The following is a 21258-nucleotide window of genomic DNA, read 5'->3' as shown; positions in this document are numbered from 1 at the left end:
GAAGTGAGTGACCTGCAGTTTGGCAGTATTTCCGGTTTCGACTGAACAAGAGGGGAGACGTGGTAAATACGAACTAGAGATCTGCATTGTACCGCGGAAGCCAACCAGATTTCTTGCGGTGCAAGAATAAATTTCTGAATAAAGCGCAGGGGCGGTGAGTATTTGTTATTTGTTAGGTTACACCACTGCCTTGATTTCCTCACAGATGCTGATCATTAGATTATTATTAAGATTTTCCCGCTGAATCCTAAACATTATGGAGTCCTTGATGGAGCCTGTCGGAGATGCAGGTTTCCTCGGAGAGTTCTGGCTGATGACAGTGCTTCTGCTCTGTAATAAAAGATAAAAACAGCTCTAAAGCCGTGATAGAAAAACACATTTCTGCTGAATCTCTGAGAAATGGCTGAGGGGAAACACACACAGCTGTTATCTGCAGATTACCTGAGAGTATAAACGCACACACGAGCTGAACGCACTCAAGGCTGTGTTGAATACTAATAGTTCACACACGGTACTGTACATGCTGAAAGAGCACTTCTAGAGCTCAAACATGTCACTGAAGGCTGCTTTAAATGTTATCATGTCTTACAATAAAGAGACAGCTTGAGGATTCTGTTCCTCTGAGTTCATACGTTATAGCCATGTTTGATTTTTATTTTTAACTTTAAAATATTTAGTCATTTAGAGCATTTTTAGACAATTGTATTTGAAATTTGAATAAAAGGTTACATTATATTTTTTAAATAATATATATAACTTAAATATTATATATCACTTAAACCTATATTTAATTAATCCCTATATATATATATATATATATATATATATAGTTGAATATAAACTATTAGTACTGGACAAAGATTATTCGTGATTAATCACATCCAAATTAGAAGTTCATTTTGACATATAAGTGTATATAAAGTATTATTTACACTCACCGGCCACTTTATTAGGTACACCCGTCCCACTGCTCGTTAATCAGCCAATCACATGGCAGCAGCTCAATGCATTTAGGCATGTAGACATGGTCAAGACGATCTGCTGCAGTTCAAAGTGAGCATCAGAATGGAGAAGAAAGGGGATTTAAGAGACTTTGAACGTGGCATGGTTGTTGCTGCCAGACGGGCTGCTCTGAGTATTTCAGAAACTGCTGATCTACTGGGATTTTCACGCACAACCATCTCTAGGGTTCAGAGGAAATATCCAGTGAGCGGCAGTTCTGTGGGCGCAAATGCCTTGTTGATGAGGCCAGAGGTCAGAGGAGAACGGCCAGACTGGTTCCAGCTGATAGAAAGGCAACAGTAACTCAAATAAGCACTCGCTATAACCGAGCTCTGCAGAAGAGCATCTCTGAACACACAACACGTCCAACCTTGAGGCGGATGGGCTACAGCAGCAGAAGAGCACACCGGGTGCCGCTCCTGTCAGCTAAGAACAGGAAACTGAGGCTACAATTCACACAGACTCACCAAAACTGGACAATAGAAGATTGGAGAAACGTTGCTGCTCTGATGAGTCTCCATTTCTGCTCACACATTCAGATGCTCAGCTCACAATTTGGCCTCAACAACATGAAAGCATGGATCATCCTGCCTTGTATCAGCGCTTCAGGCTGGTGGTGGTGGTGTAATGGTGTGGGGGAGATTTTCTTTGGGTCCATTAGTACCAATTGAGCATCAACGCCACAGCCTACCTGAGTATTGCTGCTGACCATGTCCATCCCTTTATGAGCACAGTGTCTCCATCTTCTGATGGCTACTTCCAGCAGGATAACGCAGCATGTCATAAAGCTCAATCATCTCAGACTGGTGAACATGACGATGAGTTCACTGTACTCAAATGGCCTCCACAGTCACCAGAGCTCAATCCAATAGAGCAGCTTTGGGATGTGGTGGAACGGGAGATTGGCATCATGGATGTGCAGCCGACAAATCTGCAGCAACTGTGTGATGCTATCATGACAATATGGAGCAAAATCTCTGAGGAATATTTCCAGTAGCTTGTTGAATCTACGCCACGAAGAAGGTAAAAGGGGGTCCACCTCGGTACTTGTAAGGTGTGCCTAATAAAGTGGCCGGTGAGTTTATATATACATATATATATATTTATTTGTTTACTATTCAAGCCAAACTAAAACAAAATATTTTTTTAGATGAAAAACATAACAGGAAATACTGTAAAAAACAACAACAATAATAATAATTACAAATATCACAGAAGTGCTTCACACTTTACAGTACATTAGTATGTCTCTGCGTGTCTCTGTAAGTGTTTTCAGACTGCCTTATATAATCAGTATGTGACCTTGTTGCTTCCAGACTAAAATCTTTTGCCTTCAGTGCTCCTCAATAGTGATCGGCATTGAGCAGACTCTTCATCTGACAGTGATGTTTGACGGAGCGTTTTTAACACGGACATCATAAAACACACTCTCACATTATATCACTAATGAGTGCTCCTCTAGCTCATGAATGTTAAGAGGGTTATTTCATCAGCGTTGTGTTGAGAAATCATCTTTCCAGTAATAAAGGGCAGGTGCTGTCTGGCCACACACACAAATACAGCACGTTCTGGGCTTTTAGTCCGTCTGCGTTCGCTTTATGGGGATGATTGACATGCTTTCAGCTTGTTGATGACTCATGCTGCACTACACTGACAGCCAATCAGACGCTCCCTAGGATAAGAAAGCCCCTCCCACAATCAGTAAAGCATGACTGGGACATAATTAAAGCTTAATGCTACTTTAATTTTGAAATTAGTAACTTGAATGAGAAAATGGATTGAGTGAATGTCCGTTTCCAATAGACGATATATTAATAAATCAATATAATATTAATATACAGTGCTAAATACCTGAGAGGGTTTCACGAAAGATGTTTGAGCAAATTGACAAATAAAAAGTCATGTACGCCTTTGAAGATCAATCTGTCATGCGATCAATCAATCAACTAGAGCCAAAGAATCATCTAAAATTTGACAATTAGAGATGAGATTAAATGTGAAGTTTGATAAATGTTAACACTTTAAAATAATGGATTATTAGTTGATGTGTTTACTAATTAACAAATTAAGAGGGAGCAATAAGAAACTGCATTTAATCATAGTTCAAAATCATTCAAATCCAGTGAACTTATTAATAAACTGTTAGTTAATACACTGAGTTAACACACACACACACACACACACACACACATATTTATATATATATATATATATATATATATATATATATATATATATTTCTTTTCGGCTTAGTCCCTTTATTAATTTGGGATTGCCACAGCGGAATGAACCGCCAACTGATCCAGCATATGCTTTACGCAGTGGATGCCCTTCCAACTGCAACCCATCTCTGGGAAACACACTCATTCACACACACTCACTACGGCCAATTTCATTCATTTTCTTGTCAGCTTTGTCCCTTTATTAATCCGGGGTCACCACAGCGGAATGAACCACCAACGTATCCAGCAAGTTTTTACGCAGCGGATGCCCTTCCAGCCCCAACCCATCTCGAGAAACATCCACACACACACACTCATACACTACAGACGATTTAGCCTACCCAATTGACACTGCATGTCTTTGGACTGTGGGGGAAACCGGAGCACCCGGAGGAAAACGCACGCGAACACAGTGAGAACATGCAAACTCCACACAGAAACACCAACTGAGCCGAGGTTCGAACCAGTGACCTTCTTTTTGTGGGGTGACAGCACTACCTACTGTGCCACCACCTTGCCTATATATATATATATATATATATATACACATACACACACACAGTATATATATACACTTTAAAAAATCTTCAGTTATTTATTTAACCCAGTGGTTGAGTTAAACATATTTCATGCTTTGTTGGGTTATTTTGAACCTTTATTAGGTTATTTATATAATAACTCAACCAGTTGGCTTACAATTTTGAGTTTAGATTACTATTAGACATTAACATACTATTAGATTAAATGATATAACCCAATGCATTCACTCTAAAAACATGGGGTTATTTTGTCTACCCAAAATTTTGGGTTGAGGCACTTGAGTAATTTTTGGGGGTTATTTTCAGAGTCTTGGGTAGTTTTAACCCAGCTCTTTGGGTCAAATCAACTCGCAGCAGGGGCTGACTGGGATACCACATTATTATGTACTTATTTGTATAAATGCAATGAAAATAGTGTAACATAAACTCAGATTCCTTGCGTTTACAGATGATTAAAATGAGATTTGTGCTCATAGCAGCCCTTCGTCAGACCTTTCTGAATTTAAAAATGTCTTACTAGCACCTTTTCTACACCTGAAATCAAAGCTGCACATCCCCACCGTACTTCAGTGAAGCCGAGTCATTTCAGGATCAATTTAACCTAATATTTAAGTAAAAAATAACCAATTATTGGGTAGAAAAACAAACCATTTATTGGGTTAAAAAATAATAACCCAATTACTTGGGTTAATTTGACCCCTGATTTGTTCTGTCCCATATTTACCCAGCAGTAGGGTTAAAAACAACCCAATTTGGGTAGTTTTTAACTTTGTGTTGGGTTAAAATGACACATAGTTGGGAAGGTGCTTTAATAACCTATAGTTGGGTTATATGTTGGGGTATTTTTACCCAATTATTTTAACAGAGTACACACACACACGCACACACACACACACACACCATCCTGAATGCAGAGAGCATGAATTGATTCTGGTTCTGGTTGTAAAGCCCCTGGAGCAGCTCATTCTGAAGCCTTTATTGATCATACATGAAACTAATCATCTCCCCGAGGCTCATGTATTCATCATAGTGTGTGTCACAGATGAGTGCGCACGTAAACACTGTATTCACACAGACGTGTGTGCTCATATTGAGGCTGTATTTCACTGCTTTACCAGAGGATCTGAGCATTTCTCTGAGCAAAACTTAACTAATATATGCTGTATAGAACGACACGGTGGCTCAGTGGTCAGCACTGTGGCCTCACAGCAAGAAGTTCACTGGTTTGAGTCCCGGCTGGGTTAGTTGGATATCTGTGTGAAGTTTGCATGTTCTCCCCGTGTTTCCCCTCACAGCCCAAACACATGCGCTATAGGGGAATTGATGAACTCAACTGAATCTAATGAATACATATTAAACCTCTTTAACATGATTACATGTAGATGCTGAATCCCTGGTCACAGTTCTGAAGGTCAATATCAGACCTTTTGTGTTTATTTTACTCTCAAGATAATTATTTTCCTCAATCTGGCAACCTGCACTTACGCGTGCATTGATCTTAACCACTGGGTGTCAGACTTACATACTGCCCCTTCAAAACAAGCACACAGATCTTCAAGATTATAGTAAATAGTCTTGTTTCCCCTTTGAATCTTCATTCTTCATGACAGTTTTAAGATATGTTTTTTGTTGTTGTTCCTCAGTGTGTTTATCTCCTGAATATTTTAGCATTTTAAATGATTATCTGGCAACCACGGCTGCCTCACTGTAAAAATGATCCATTAATTCACAGTTTCCATATTTCGTGATTTGCATGTTTATTTACAGTTCTGAAATGCATTATGGGATGTTGCTCTGCTGTGTGTGTGTGTGTGTGTGTGCTGTCCAGCGTGTGAAGGTTGTTTTGTGCATCTGCTGTGTCCGTGTCGTGACTGTAGATCACGACTGAGTGTGTGTTTCTGTCATTTCAGCCTCATTTGCGGTGTCACTAAACACACAGCGCTGTTTTATTTGTCCTGTAAATGCTGCAGGTCATGGAAACTCACCTGCTTTTCCCCAGAACCAAACATTAGAGACTTTCCCACAAACTTTCTGTTTCTTATCCTTACTTCACAGATGATCTGGTCTGTGTTGGATACATCGGGGCAAAGTGTATTTAATGCGAGCACTTTCTTTAATTATTGCTATTCCACAAGCTATTTATTTCAAATATTTTGGCACTATTTTTGCTCCATATTGTTCCTTATATTTCTCTTGGCTTGTTTATAAGGCCTTTCCTCTCGTTTCATGGCATGGCTTTATTTCTTTCCTCCCAGCAGGCTAATCAGAGGTTTGTTTTTGAGCTTTAGCTAATCATAGTTAAGGGTTGAAATCTTTTTTTTTTTGAGTTATTTTCATCCAATTTCTGTGAGGCAGAATCTGTGCACATGCCAGCAGTCTGTGTTTAATGAAGATCTCAATCAAATGCTCATTAATCCAGCATTTCAGAGAGTTATCCAACTATTATTTCCCTCTGATTCTGAGTATAATTTACAGTTATGGTTGGGTTTAGAGGTAGAGAATAGGTATGAATTGCATTGTCCAGTGTAATGTACTGTGTGTATTCATATATAGTGCATTTATTGTGTATGGCCATACACCCAAAGCTCTTCACAATCATGAGAGGGTCTCTCCACACCACCAGCAGTGTCCAGCATCTACTTGGATCATGCTCCGGCAGCCACAGGACAACACACACCAGCTACTGGTGGAGTGGAGAGACAGTGATAGAGCCGATTCGGTGGATGGGGATGATTGGGAGGCCATGATGGGTAAGGACCAATTGAGGGACTTTGGCCAGGACACCAAAAATGGACTTCCAACAACAATGATGATCCAGGATGTTAATCCAGGATCGCATCGTGCATGGCAGCGTCATGACGTGCGAACCACATCAACATCAACAAACAGTGAGTGCACAATTCCATACTGTTATGCAAACACAAGGATAAATGGTTGCAGAATGTTGGTATGTTTCTGCAGACACACAGCGAGAGCAGGAGCATCAGTGTTTAGTGTGTTCAGTATGAGCTGCATGTCCTTCACTCTGTAATTCCTCTTTTTTTTTTAGTCTTGAGATGAAAAGTTGTTCAGCTCAAAGCCAATAAACATTCAGGACAGACTGAACACTGTGTTCCAGAGGGGGTTTGTCTAACCTTTTGTATTTATTCGACAACAGAAAGTAACAGAATCACCAGAACTTCTCTGTGTTCAGTTTTTGCAAAAACAAGTGTGTCTATTTGTGTGTGTGTGTGTGTGTGTGTGTGTGTGTTTGCAAACATAATTGTGTGTGTGTCTGTGTTTGCAAACATAAAAGTGTGTGTGTGTTTGCAAACATAAGTGTTTATTTGTGTGTGTATGCAAAACAGATCAATTACTATGGTTGTTGCGTTACCATAGCAACTGTAGAATTACCACAACAGATCAATTACTATAGTAACTGCATTACCATAGCAACTGTAGAATCACCGCAACCGATCAATTACTGTAGTTTTTTGTGTTACCATAGCAACTGTAGAAACACCACAACAGATCAATTACTGAAGTTGTTGCATTACCATAGCAACTGTAGAATCATCACAACAGATCAAAGGTTGGTGTGTTACCATAGCAACTGTAGAATCACCACAACAGATTATTTACTATAGTAGTTTGTGTAAACATAGCGACTGTAAAATCACAGCAACTGATCAATAACTGTAGTTATGTTACCATAGCAACTGTATAATCACAGTAACTAATCAATTACAGTAGTAGTTACGTTGCCATAGCAACTGTAGAATTACCACAACAGTTCAATTACTATAGTTGCTGCATTACTATAGCGACTGTAGAATCACCGCAACAATTACTATAGTTGTTGAGTTACCATAGCGACTGTAGAATCACCACAACAATTACTATAGTTGTTGAGTTACCATAGCGACTGTAGAATCACCACAACAGATCAATTATTATAGTTGCTGCATTACTATAGCGACTGTAGAATCACCGCAACAATTACTATAGTTGTTGAGTTACCATAGCGACTGTAGAATCACCACAACAATTACTATAGTTGTTGAGTTACCATAGCGACTGTAGAATCACCACAACAGATCAATTACTATAGTTGTTGTGTTACAATAGCAACTGTGAAATCCATGCAATTGATCAATTACTGTAGTTGTTGCATTACCATAGCAACTGTAAAATCACCGCAACAGATCAATTGCTACATGTTTTGCGCTACCATAGCAACTGTAGAATTTCCTCAACATATTATTCAAGTGCTTTTCTATCGTTTGGTTCAAACACACTAGTGTTTACTATAATTTACCATAGTATGTTTGCTGCTCTTTAATATTTTGCAGAAGTGTGTACGTTTATGAGCAGAGCTGTGTGTGTGTGTGTGTGTGTGTGTGTGATCTGTTTTCTTCTCTCTTTCTGAGTGTGGTTTTGAGTGTTTGTGGAGTTTGCCGGAGTCCTGGTGTCCTGTAGCGTGTTGAGCGTTGTGTTGAGCTGCGGATGGTTTCTCAGTCTTGGTGTTTTTTGATTTGCACTTTCTCCAGCACTGCTGTGAAGCAGAAACACAGCGGCAGCTCATTCATCTGCCAGAACAAACACAAATGAAAGTCTCCCACGTCTCTACATCCTCTTGTGTTGGCCGACAGCCAGAGCGGCCAGGGGGAAGAAGTCAAGCATCTCTTTAATTTCTGGCATGTTAACATTTACTGTCTCTTTTAACTGTCTCTGGCACTCGAGGGATGCTGGAAATCAAGAGGTTTGGATCATTTCTATAGGGATGCTTGAGCTTTCTGATGGAAGAATCCTTCAATCTAGGTTTAAATACACAGTAAAAAGTGGTTAGTCACTTTACTATAAACACTGAGTAAATCCAGTGTAACCTAGAACAATTAAGTTGACTTAATTTTTGTAATTGTGCATACAATTCATTTTGTTAATTTTCAGGTAATGTGTTTACTCACTTTCTAAAGTATAAAGTCAACTAATCGCTATTTAACCAATGTGTTTACTCACTTTCTAAAGTATAAAGTCAACCAATCGCTATAAAACCAATGTGTTTACTCACTTTCTAAAGTATAAAGTCAACCAATCGCTATAAAACCAATGTGTTTACTCACTTTCTAAAGTATAAAGTCAACTAATCGCTATTTAACCAATGTGTTTACTCACTTTCCAAAGTATAAAGTCAACTAATCGCTATTAAACCAATGTGTTTACTCACTTTCTAAAGTATAAAGTCAACTAATCACAATAAAACCAATGTGTTTACTCACTTTCTAAAGTATAAAGTCAACCAATCGCTATAAAACCAATGTGTTTACTCACTTTCTAAAGTATAAAGTCAATCCAATCGCCATAAAACCAATGTGTTTACTCACTTTCTGAAGTATAAAGTCAACTAATCGCTATTTAACCAATGTGTTTACTCACTTTCTAAAGTATAAAGTCAACTAATCGCTATTAAACCAATGTGTTTACTCACTTTCCCAAGTATAAAGTCAACTAATCGCTATAAAACCAATGTGTTTACTCACTTTCTAAAGTATAAAGTCAACTAATCGCTATTTAACCAATGTGTTTACTCACTTTCCAAAGTATAAAGTCAACTAATCGCTATAAAACCAATGTGTTTACTCACTTTCTAAAGTATAAACTCAACTAATCGCTATAAAACCAATGTGTTTACTCACTTTCTAAAGTATAAAGTCAACTAATCGCTATTTAACCAATGTGTTTACTCACTTTCCCAAGTATAAAGTCAACTAATCGCTATAAAACCAATGTGTTTACTCACTTTCTAAAGTATAAAGTCAACTAATCGCTATAAAACCAATGTGTTTACTCACTTTCCAAAGTATAAAGTCAACTAATCGCTATTTAACCAATGTGTTTACTCATTTTCTAAAGTATAAAGTCAACTAATCGCTATTTAACCAATGTGTTTACTCACTTTCCAAAGTATAAAGTCAACTAATCGCTATAAAACCAATGTGTTTACTCACTTTCCAAAGTATAAAGTCAACTAATCGCTATTTAACCAATGTGTTTACTCATTTTCTAAAGTATAAAGTCAACCAATCGCTATAAAACCAATGTGTTTACTCACTTTCTAAAGTATAAAGTCAACTAATCGCTATTTAACCAATGTGTTTACTCACTTTCCAAAGTATAAAGTCAACTAATCGCTATTAAACCAATGTGTTTACTCACTTTCTAAAGTATAAAGTCAACTAATCACAATAAAACCAATGTGTTTACTCACTTTCTAAAGTATAAAGTCAACCAATCGCTATAAAACCAATGTGTTTACTCACTTTCTAAAGTATAAAGTCAATCCAATCGCCATAAAACCAATGTGTTTACTCACTTTCTAAAGTATAAAGTCAACTAATCGCTATTTAACCAATGTGTTTACTCACTTTCTAAAGTATAAAGTCAACTAATCGCTATTAAACCAATGTGTTTACTCACTTTCCCAAGTATAAAGTCAACTAATCGCTATAAAACCAATGTGTTTACTCACTTTCTATAGTATAAAGTCAACCAATCGCTATAAAACCAATGCGTTTACTCACTTTCCAAAGTATAAAGTCAACTAATCGCTATTTAACCAATGTGTTTACTCATTTTCTAAAGTATAAAGTCAACTAATCGCTATTTAACCAATGTGTTTACTCACTTTCCAAAGTATAAAGTCAACTAATCGCTATAAAACCAATGTGTTTACTCACTTTCTAAAGTATAAAGTCAACTAATCGCTATAAAACCAATGTGTTTACTCACTTTCCAAAGTATAAAGTCAACTAATCGCTATAAAACCAATGTGTTTACTCACTTTCTAAAGTATAAACTCAACTAATCGCTATAAAACCAATGTGTTTACTCACTTTCTAAAGTATAAAGTCAACTAATCGCTATTTAACCAATGTGTTTACTCACTTTCCCAAGTATAAAGTCAACTAATCGCTATAAAACCAATGTGTTTACTCACTTTCTAAAGTATAAAGTCAACTAATCGCTATAAAACCAATGTGTTTACTCACTTTCCAAAGTATAAAGTCAACTAATCGCTATTTAACCAATGTGTTTACTCATTTTCTAAAGTATAAAGTCAACTAATCACTATTTAACCAATGTGTTTACTCACTTTACAAAGTATAAAGTCAACTAATCGCTATAAAACCAATGTGTTTACTCACTTTCCAAAGTATAAAGTCAACTAATCGCTATTTAACCAATGTGTTTACTCATTTTCTAAAGTATAAAGTCAACCAATCGCTATTAAACCAATGTGTTTACTCACTTTCCAAAGTATAAAGTCAACTAATCGCTATTTAACCAATGTGTTTACTCACTTTCCAAAGCATAAAGTCAACTAATCGCTATTTAACCAATGTGTTTACTCACTTTCCAAAGTATAAAGTCAACTAATCGCTATTTAACCAATGTGTTTACTCATTTTCCAAAGTATAAAGTCAACTAATCGCTATTAAACCAATGTGTTTACTCACTTTCCAAAGTATAAAGTCAACTAATCGCTATTTAACCAATGTGTTTACTCACTTTCCAAAGTATAAAGTCAACCAATCGCTATAAAACCAATGGGTAAACCCACTTTCTAAAGTATAAAGTCAACTAATCGCTATTTAACCAATGTGTTTACTTACTTACTGAAGTATAAAGTCAACTAATCTCTATAAAACCAATGTGTTTACTCACTTTCTAAAGTAAAGTCAACCAATCGCTATTAAACCAATGTGTTTACTCACTTTCTGAAGTATAAAGTCAACCAATCGCTATAAAAGCAGTGGGTTTGATCACATTTTTAAGTATAAAGTCAACTAATCGCTATAAAACCAATGGGTTTACTAACCTTTTTAAAGTAAATCAATCTAATTGCTTTTTAAAGAGTACTTTAAATGCATTCTTCGTGTCTCTTTGGTCTATGATTGGTCCATATCTAATATGTAATAATTGCATTAAAAGCCCTTGTGAGAGCAGTGGCTGGTGTTCAAATGTTTCCGTCGTGTCGTGTTTGGTGCAGACAGACAAATTGCTTGTCGCTGGAATGCTGTCGTGTCACGTTGTTTATGGGACAGGGTGTAAGACAGGTTTTGTGCTCCAGGGTCACATATATTTTCCGCAGCTCATAAAAGCAATCTGTTTTAATGGTCTGCTTGGTGTTCAGCCTGTGGCTCCAGCATCAGAGGTGTTTTATGCAACAGCATTGAGCTCATTGATCGTCTGAACGCGTCACACATTAATTGTTCATCGCTGGGCAGAAACAAATGAGGTTTGGCTAGAAAGAAGAGCTGACCTCAGATCTGCTTCATCTACGGCTAATATTCATTTCTGTTATCAGTGATGAGCACAGATGGAAGGCATTGTTTACTGTCAGGCGAAATATTTAGTGTGATTTGACACGTATTTTGGTGCATAACAAGTGAAGCTGCTTATTTTATTTATAGGTATGCATGGAGTGGATCAGATATAACCTGTTATCTTGTGGTTTTATTATAATACTGTAAGAATTATCCATCATTAATTGACTTTATTATAATATTAGCTTGTAAAAATGTTAACAATATTCAAATGAAACTCAGTATTATTACATATTTTTAAATAATAAATACTATTTAAATGCTAAATACTAATAAATACTATTATTATAAATAATCAATAACATATACTATTAGACAAGCAAAAAAGCAAGCTAGCAAACTAACAAAATGTCAATCCTGCACCAAATTCAGTGGTTAAATTTAGAGAGTTTTTACTCTGTTCTTAAAAAAATACTAAATTTCTTAATATGAATGTCTTCTCAGCAATAAAACAAATAAATTAAACGTTTTTAAACTAAAATACTGTGATAAAAGTCAGAATTTAAACTTCTGGTTTTTATTTATGTACATATAAACTGAAATATATGGTAAATACTTAAATTACCACAATAATATCAACGTGTAGCCTTTCCATTCTTACAAAAAATAAAAAGTTGTGCCAACTTTAGTGACGTTACATTTAATTTTATTGTTTTTTACTGTGTTATTAAAATGCCTTTATTTCTTAAAATGTACGTCTTTCCAGTAACAAAACAAATACATTAAATTGTTGATTTTTTTTGGTAACTTTTATACAATAGAAAAGGCGGCATGGTGGCGCAGTAGGTAGTGCTGTCGCCTTAGAGCAAGAAGGTTGCTGATTCGAGCCTCGGCTAGGTCAGTTGGCATTTCTGTGTGGAGTTTGCATGTTCTCCTTGCGTTCACGTGGGTTTCCTCACGGTGCTCCGGTTTCCCCCACAGTCCAAACACATACGCTATAGAGGAACTGGGTAATCTAAATCGTCTGTAGTGTGAATGAGTGTGAATTGATGTTTCCCAGAGATGGGTTGCGGCTGGAAGGGCATCCACTGCGTAAAAACGTGCTGGATAAGTTGGCGGTTCATTCCACTGTGGCGACCCCAGATTAATAAAGGGACTAAGCCGAAAAGAAAATTAATAAATGAATGAACAATAGAAAAAGACAGAATTTAAGCTTCACGGTTTTATTTATGCACGAATAAAATGACAAGCACTGTAAAAAAAATGTGTAGCAAATATTTAGAACCTGCATAAATATTTAAACCTGTAGCTTTTTTCCTTTCATATAAATAAATATAACACTCACCGGCCACTTTATTAGGTACACCTGTCCCACTGCTCGTTAATCAGCCAATCACACGGCAGCAGCTCTCTGCATTTAGGCATGTAGACATGGTTGAGACGATCTGCTGCAGTTCAAAGCGAGCATCAGAATGGGAAAGAAAGGGGATTTAAGAGACTCTGAACGTGGCATGGTTGTTGCTGCCAGACTCTCTAGGGTTTACAGAGAATGGTCCGACAAAGAGGAAATATCCAGTGAGTGTAATGGTGTGGGGGAGATTTTCTTTGGGTCCATTAGTACCAATTGAGCATCAACGCCACAGCCTACCTGAGTATTGCTGCTGACCATGTCCATCCCTTTATGAGCACAGTGTCTCCATCTTCTGATGGCTACTTCCAGCAGGATAACGCAGCATGTCATAAAGCTCAATCATCTCAGACTGGTGTCTTGAACATGACAATGAGTTCACTGTACTCAAATGGCCTCCACAGTCACCAGAGCTCAATCCAATAGAGCAGCTTTGGGATGTGGTGAACGGGAGATTGGCATCATGGATGTGCAGCCGACAAATCTGCAGCAACTGTGTGATGCTATCATGACAATATGGAGCAAAATCTCTGAGGAATATTTTCAGTAGCTTGTTGAATCTACGCCATGAAGGATTAAGGCAGATCTGAAGGCAAAAAAGGTCCAACCTGGTACTAGTACGGTGTACCTAATAAAGTGGCCAGTGAGTGTATAGAGTGAATCCTTAAAAACAGCGCATGCATTTCAATGTCTAGCTTTTTACAAGAAACAAAAATGTAAAAAGTAAGTCCTGCTGCTCTGGTATGAAAGTGGCTACATACTTCTTAAAACCTGAACTCAGCAGCAAATCATATCAATAATGTTATGATGCAGCCTGGTCTTTCTGGTCCAGATGGTTTTCATTATTATTATTATTATTTTAAACCTACAGGTGAAATTCATGTAGAAGTTTCCCTCAGGGTCACCAAAACAATGAATTACAGAATAAACATGCTTAAAATTCCAGCCTGCGTGTTCACAAACACACATGTGACAGGTTTGGTGTGTGTGTGTGTGTGTGTGTGTGTGTGTGTGTGTGTGTGTGTGTGTGTGTGTGTGTGTGTGTGTGTGTGTGTATATGTGTGTGTGAACGTGTGCAGCATTCCTGAAGGGCAGATTTAGAGAAGCAGAGATTTCATGCTGGATTTCTTTGAGAATGTCATTCCAGAGGGAAAAACACGAACCGTACGGAGACACAGAGGTCAGCCGATGTCTTTCACTATAAGTGTGGCAAACGTTCTGCCTTTAAACTCTCACTCCAGCCCTGTTTTGCATTTATGAATATTTTATATTTTACAGCAACACCTGGAGAGAGAGAGAGAGAGAGAATTATTGCAGACCATCTGAATAAATGTGCTGTTCATTCATTCATTCATTCATTTTCTTGTCGGCTTAGTCCCTTTATTTAATCCAGGGTCGCCACAGCGGAATGAACCGCCAACTTAGCATATTCTTACACAGCGGATGCCCTTCCAACCCCAACCCATCTCTGGGAATTGAATGTGCAGTTCATTCATTTTCTTTTCAGCTTAGTCCCTATATTAATCAGTAGTCGCCACAGTGGAATGAACCGCCAACTTATCCAGCATATGTTTTTAAGCAGTGGATGCCCTTCCAGCAGCAATCCAACACTGGGAAACACCCATACACTCTTACATTCACACACACTCATACACTACGGCCAAGTTAGTTAATCATTTCCCCTATAGCGCATGTGTTTGAACATGCAAACTCCACACAGAAACGCCAGCTGACCCAGCCGGGACTCCAACCAGCGACCTACTTGCTTTGAAGTAGTGCTAACCACTGAGCCACCATTCCACCACCGATTAAAAACATATTTAAAATCTATTTATTAATACATTTCTATCAGAATCAGTAGTGTTTCAGCAAATGTGGCTCTCCAGTAAATGGGTGCGACGTATAATTCATTCTGTTTCTTCACACACATCTATCCCACGTCTTTATAATTCACTAGCTGTTGAGTCGTGTGGTGTTTTATGGCGTTTTGACCTCGTTTTAGATCGATCTCTGTGATTGAAACTGTCCTTGGCTAGAAAAAGAGCAGCTGAGAGTTTCTGAAACATTTCTTCTGTTCAGGAGGAAAGCCATAAACTGCTAATAACGCTCACTCACGGAGAGTTTCGTCTTGTTTCTGGTCTAAATATCTAAATATTTCTTAATCAATAAGTGATTTCTAAACAAGAACAAAATATTGTGTTGTTTTCAGAAATAATTTGTCAAAATCAAGTGAGTTTTACCTTAAAACAAGCAAAATAATCTGACAATGGGGGAAGAAAAGTAATCTAATGTCAAAGTGAAAACAATAGTATTCAGCTTCCCACTATTGGTAGATTATTTTGCTTATTTTAAGGGAAAACTCACTTCGTTTTTACTTGAAACAAAAAAGAGAAGCAAACAAGACAATAAGCAAAAATTAAATAAATAAATAAATAAATAAAATAAAATAAATAAAGCAAAATAATAATAATAATAATAATAATAATAATAATAATAATAATAATAATAAATAAAATAATAAGATAAAAACAAGTTTAATTAAATTTTAAAATAACAAAAACAATTAAAAAATATAATAAAAATGTATAAAAATTAAAACAAGACAATATATTTAGATATTCTAGAAAATAGGCCAATTATGGGGCTGTAATACATATAAATTTATAAATCTGAGAAATTAAAAAAAAAAAATAATTAAAGTAAATGCAACTATATCAATGAGAAAATACATATAATAACAAAATGTAAGTAAATAAATTTAAATAAAGTGTAAATAAATAAATATACAGAGTTAAAAATGTAAGGCAAATAAAAGAGTGGTAAATAAATGAATAAATAAACAACAGTACATAATAAAATGTAAGTAAATAAATACATCACTTTCACTAAGGGGCGACGCGGTGGCTCAGTGGATAGTACTGTGGCCTCACAGCAAGAAGGTCGCTGGTCAGCCAACTAATTTATTGCTTAATTTAATTTCTTAGATTTATTTATTTACATAAATTCAATTTATTTATTCAATTTATCACTTTTTTATTTGTCTTAGATTGTTTGGTCTGCATATTTATTGATTTACAATTTATATTATTTGCATTTGCTTAAATGATCACAGACGTAAGTTTATTTATTGAAATCATACTTATTTTGCTATTCATTTACTCTGCAAAAATAAAAGTAAATAAATTACTAAATTTAAAAAAATACTAATTTTTATTTGCCTTACATTTGAAATCTTCTAATTAATTTATTTACAAATTATTTACATTCATTTACTTAGATTTTGTTATTATATGCATTTTCGCATTCATTTGCTTTTACTTAAATATAATTTTTTTATTAAAATGTATTGCTTGATTTAATTTCTCAGATTTATTTATTTACCTTACTTTAACTAGTTTATTTACTTGGTTTATTTATTTATTACAGACATTTTTAAGTCTGCATATTTATTGATTTGCAATTAATTAAATGATTACAGATTTAAGTTTAATCTTTTTTATTAAAATCACATTTATTTAATTATTAATTTACATTAATAAATAAAGTTAAAGTAAATAAATAACTAAATATGATTTAATTCTATTTACTGAAATCAAACTATTTCGTTATTAGTTTACCTAAATATTTTTATTAAATTTTATTTATTTGTTTATTTATTTATTTTTAATTATTACTTTTACATTTTAAATCTTCAAAGTCATTTATTTATAAATAATTTACATTCATTTACTTTGTTTTTACACAATTTGTTATTATATGCATTTTCTCATTTGTATATTTCCATTTACTTAAACATAATTTTTAAATTAAAATGTATTGCTTGATTTATTTTCTCAGATTTATTTATTTACTTTAATTTAATTAATTTATTTGCTTTGTTTGTTTATTCACCACTTTTTTATTTGCCTTACATAAATAAAATTAAAGTAAATTAATAGCTAAATAAATATTTTATTCTATTTATAGAAATCACATTTATTTAGTTATTTATTTACTTTTATTTTTACATTTATTTATTAACTGATTGATTTAAAGTGGATTTATTTCCTTTTTGTGTATATTATTAATCAGGATATGGTCAGCGGGTCATCAACTGGATCATAAATCTCTGATCTTTAATAACAAACAGCAACCTTTGCCTTACGCCTTAAAAAGTTAATTAAAAACTGTACAACACCATTCATTTATTTATTATCAGACCATTCAACTCCTTTAATTGTTACGATTTGTATTAATAAATATGTAATAACAGCTGACTGCAGTAGATTATTGTAGCAAATGCAGTTCAATGTGAACTATACAGTGTATTTCCGCCGACACTCTTGTTTCCTAATGCGAATGGTTTGTTTTGTGGAGTGTGAGAGTCATTAACTCTGAGCTAAAACACTGTAGAATAGTGTTTTAATTAAAGCGTTGGCTGATGAAGTGTGCTGATTTCTCTTCAGTCTCTGAGCGCTGCTGGTTTAGAGATGAATGATATAATTAAACATGTTTCCGGCTTCTCTCCCGTGATCGGGCCGCTTTATGGCTGGATGAAGCTTTACTGACCTTCTCTCGACCCTTTTCTTGCTGGTTTCATAGTTCAGGGCACTCAATGGAGATTTCAGACTGCAGGGACGCTTCAGTGGAGCTGATTTACAGCGTTGGGTGAAAGTTTGTGCCCCCCTCGATTTTTAATACAGCGTGTGTTAACTTGATGATTTACCACTGATTATTTTTGTTGTTGTTGTAGATTTGTTGAATCAAAATTTAATCAATCGGGTCAATTGAAGTGGTCCTAAATCTCGTCACATTTTGAAACAGCAGTGTGTTGTGAGGAAATGCATCTGTTTTAGTAATTTGTTTGCGTTGTGAGCAAATGCAGCACATTAAGCTCTCTCGGCCACCGTAGAAAGCGGAAGACAGACGGTATTATCTGCTCCTGGCACTGATCCGGCTCTGCTGTGCGTCAGCTTCTCCATCCACACACACACACACACACACCCTGTCAATTAAAACACCATTAGGAATAATGAGGAGAGCGTTCCTGTTCTGACAGGCAGGTGAGGAGAGGATTGTTTGGGATGAGTTGAGGGATTCATTTTGGCAGATGCTCCTGTTTTCCCGGGTTTGCATTCTACAGGCAGCGTATGGGATACATCCATCCACGTATATGCATCATTACTGTGTCTCCAGAGCACACTGAAGCATCTCTCACAGTGTCTTTAATGAAACGGCATCAGAAAAACTGCTCTTAATGGGGGCTTTACGGAAACACAAGAGCAGATAACGGATTTAGGTTAAAAGTGTTAAAAGTGACGACATTTAAACAGGATGAAAATGTCCAAGTCAGAAGGTGCAGTCTTCAACCAGCGGCCTGTTCTTCGTTACTCGCTTAAACTTGTCATGATTGTCCTGAAATAAGACAAATGTAGGGGATGGAGGATTTTGTTTGGATTAGATTGTTGAAAGAGAGGCTTTGAAAACAAAATAAACCAAGTTAGGTATTAACAAATTGAGAGCCCCGCCCGAAATGACTGATAGCCCTGCCCTAAATAACTGATAGCATCGCCCTAAATGACTGATAGCTCCACCATATATGACCAATATCCCTATCCTACATGACTGATAGCTCCGCCTTAAATCACTGATAGCCCTGCCCTAAATAACTGATAGCCCCACCCTAAATGACTGATACCCCTATCCTAAATGACTGATAGCTCCTCCCTAAAGAACTGATAGCCCCGCCCTAAATGACTGATAGCTCCTCCCTAAATAACTGATACCCCTATCCTAAATGACTGATAGCTCCTACCTAAAGGACTGATAGCCCCTCCCTAAATGACTGATACCCCTATCCTAAATGACTGATAGCTCCTCCCTAAAGGACCGATAGCCCCGCCCTAAATGACTGATAGCTCCTCCCTAAATGACTGATACTCCTATCCTAAATGACTGATAACACTACCCTAAAGGACTGATAATTTCTACCTAAATGACTGATAGCTCCACCCTAAAGGACTGAAAGCCATTATCTTAGTGACTGATTGCCCCACCTTAAATAACTAATAGCCCCGCCCTAAAAGACTGATAGCCCCACCCTAAATGACTGATAGCCCCACCCTAAATGACTGATAACTCAACCCTTAATGACTGATAGCCCCACCCTAAATGACTGATAACCCCACCCTAAATGACTGATAGCCCCACCCTAAATGACTGATAACCCCACCCTAAATGACTGATAACCCCACCCTAAATGACTGATAGCCCCACCCTAAATGACTGATAACCCCACCCTAAATGACTGATAGCCCCACCTTAAATGACTGATAGCGCTGCCCTAAATTACTGATAGCCCCACCCTAAATGTCTGATAGCCCTGCCCTAAAAGATTGATAGCCCCACCCTAAATGACTGATAGCCCCACCCTAAATGACTGATAACCCCACCCTAAATGACTGATAGCCTCACCCTAAATGACTGATAGCGCTGCCCTAAATGACTGATACCCCACCCTAAATGACTGATAACCCCACCCTAAATGACTGATAACCCCACCCTAAATGACTGATAGCCCCACCCTAAATGACTGATAACCCCACCCTAAATGACTGATAGCCCCATCCTAAATGACTGATAGTCCCGCCCTAAATGACTGATAGCCCATCCCAAATGAATAATATTGATAGAATTGATAGCCCCACCCTAGAGCACTGATAGCTCCACCCTAAATAATAATAATAATAATAATAATAATAAATAAAGGAACTAAGACCCACCTTAAACGAAGGATAGCTCCACCCTAAACAACTGATAGCTTCACCCTAAAGGACCAATAGCTTCTCTCTAAAGAACTGATAGCTCCACCCTAAAACACTGATAGCTCCACCCTAAATGAACTAATAGCCCCACACTACATGACTGATAGCTCCTCCTTTAAGGGCCGATAACTCCTTCCTAAATGAGTGATAGCTCCACCCTAAAGGAACTAATAGCCCCACCCTAAAGAAATGACAGCTCTGCCCCAAATAACTGATATTGTCCCAACAAATTAAATTAAATTAAAAAATAAATTAATATATATACATATATAAAAAAAGTAAAATAGTAAAATATATATATATTCTTTTAATTAAATAAAAAAAATGGTCAAGCATTAATATGCTACAACGCTGATTATTTGAAGTGCTTCTTTTATTCTTGCTTTTGGATAAACAGTAAGCATCTCTTAATGAATGAATGAAATGTCCAGATCAATTCTAAAAAAAAATGTAAATAATGATGACAAATATACATTATTCTACAGTATAGAAGCCCTGGGATCTGAGTGTTGTGTTTTCTTTAGTGATACGTGCTGTATTTTCAGCTGCATTGCACTTTGATGATCACAACGCTTCTGACCGCACAAAACAGCATTAACATTGGCTGATCTGCCCATCGATGCTGCGGGAGAACTAAACGTTTCTCCTCCGGGAGGTTCACTGAACTTCTGTGTCGCCGCTCTAACTTTCTAATGCATCCTTGATTTGTTTTTTCATTTGTTTTGCCAACCCTCCTGATTCTGCAAAACTCTTTGGCTCCGCTTGCAACATTTCTCCTGTGAGCTTTAATGGATTATAGACCCTGACAGATTCCCTCACTCTCCTGCATGATTTCTTAAACACTTTCAGCTGTTAGTTACCTTTAGGGCTTTGCTGAAATCCCGAATATGAGCTTTAGTAATGTTAATGATGACTCTTATCTCCTGCCATTATTCTTCTGCCAGATTAACACTATGTTTGGTCAAAGAAAGCAGCATC

The 21258-nt window shown here is 36.5% G+C and overlaps 1 long non-coding RNA gene across 4 annotated transcripts in view; it reads left to right on the top strand.

The window, feature by feature from the left end:
• Positions 1–21258, top strand: part of LOC141377648 (uncharacterized) — a 37077-nt gene continuing 15819 nt past the window's right edge. For 2 of the 4 annotated variants that reach the window (XR_012390124.1, XR_012390121.1), the window contains exons 1-2: positions 44–154; positions 6387–6651. This is a non-coding gene — a long non-coding RNA (uncharacterized lncRNA). Of the gene's footprint in view, positions 155–6386; positions 6652–21258 lie in introns of all 4 variants that reach the window. The other 2 variants (XR_012390122.1, XR_012390125.1) reach the window with 2 other exon arrangements.

Source organism: Danio rerio, chromosome 14, assembly GCF_049306965.1.
Source record: "Danio rerio strain Tuebingen ecotype United States chromosome 14, GRCz12tu, whole genome shotgun sequence".
NCBI lineage: Eukaryota > Metazoa > Chordata > Actinopteri > Cypriniformes > Danionidae > Danio > Danio rerio.
This window is presented reverse-complemented; position numbering and strand designations above follow the sequence as displayed.